Raw genomic sequence first — 1801 nt, 5'->3', positions numbered from 1 at the left:
TTCGTCTGAAGATAGCAACAGTATACTTATAATAAATCAAGAAAGAGAGGAAGGAAGGAAGGAAGGAAGGAAGGAAGGAAGGAAGGAAGGAAGGAAGGAAGGAAGGAAGGAAGGGGAGAGAGGGGGGAGAGAGGGAGAGAGAGAGAGAGAGAGAGAGAGAGAGAGAGAGAGAGAGAGAGAGAGAGAGAGAGAAAGTAAAAGTTAATTTTGACTCCTTCATCAGTGGCTAGGCCAAGAGTGAGCTCGTGCCTCTGGAAAGTCTGTTGGTGCCCAAGCTCAGGAGTGCAGCATTTATAAAGACAAAACCATAATTGCATCAGTATTGGTGTAGAGGCTTCTTAACATTAGTGAGACACTTAGAGTTTTCTGGTAATATCTTCTCTCTTTGTAAGATTCAGGGGTATCTTCTACATACTGCACCATGGTCAAGGTCATGGATGGTTCCAGAAGTGTTGCCAAGGTGGAGGTGGCTGTTAAAGATGCCACCAGAAGACCAGGAATGTACCATGTTGGGATAGAAAGGCGTTAACTTAGTCATTTCAAGATAACCCTAGGTAAATTAGCAATTTCTTCTTCATAATTATTTCTCAGTTCTAACCAGATTACAGTGTGACCTCTGGCTACCACCTCCAGGCCTGCCCCACCATGATAGACTCTGATTCTCTGAACTTTGAGCCCAGATAAACCCTTCTTCTGCTGAGTTGCCTTTTGTCAGGTCACAACCTCAAGAATAACTAATGCATGGGTAATGGAAGCTGAGATAGAAGTTGGGTGTGGGTTAGGAACAAGACCACTTTCTTCTCTGTGACTTGCATGCTCTCTTTGAGGCTGGTATAAATTTCAAGTAAAACTGAGCCGCTATTCATTCCATTCAGCACTTACTAGGCACCTCTATTGTGACAAGCCTATCTCTTTCCTTCAAAGAATGTTGGCATTTGGATCAATAAAATGATCAGTGAGCTGCCATGCCAGAGTTCCACAGAATGGTCAGAATAAGCAACTTTCAGATATGACTCTCGTCATGGTTCAAGATCGAGGTGACAGTAACACTAGCAGCTGCTCTTCCAGAGAACCCAGGATCAATTCCTAGCAGCTGAATGGAAGCTCACAACCATCTGTTATTCTAATTCCAAGGGATCTGATGCACTCTTCTGGACTTCAAGGCACTGCGTGGGTGTGGTACACATGCATACATGCAGGCAAACACTCATGGTTGATAGTGGATTGGCTTCTATGGGGACCACGAGGTAAATGCATGTTCTAAGCTGTCTTCTTCTGGTAGATGGCCAGAATCTATTTCCTCCCTGTGCCTCCACAGTGCTTTATCTTTCTGAGGTGACTACATTGTCTCTCACCAAAGCCAAAGTCTTCCTGATGTCATATTCCATTTCTTGACCTGGTACAAAGGCAACCCTGTAAGGTTTACAAGACTCAAACAGACAATGAATAAACAGAATTACGGTTCAAAAGAATCACTGACACTCCATGCCTGACCTACATGTGTAAAACTGCTGTCAAGTAGTAACCCCCTTTCCACTTCCATGGTCCAAAGCACTTCCTGATATAGCTAGGCTGCCCCATACCCTGCATTTCTGAAGTTATTGTCTTTAGTCTACAGCCTTTCCTCAGACATCCCTATGCCCTGAAGCTTGCTTTTCTAGATACTTGCCAGACTTATTGAGCAGGGCTGGTCCCTTTTGGGTGGTTTCTCTCTGGTTAAAAATAAAGGTTAGTCTTGATGGTTAATTTAGCTGGATTGAGAAGTATCTAGAAAGTTGATAAAACTCACTTCTGGGAACCC

This window comes from Mus musculus, chromosome 7 (assembly GCF_000001635.26).
Source record: "Mus musculus strain C57BL/6J chromosome 7, GRCm38.p6 C57BL/6J".
Classification (NCBI taxonomy): Eukaryota; Metazoa; Chordata; class Mammalia; order Rodentia; family Muridae; genus Mus; species Mus musculus.
Note: the sequence above shows the minus strand (reverse complement) of the source record.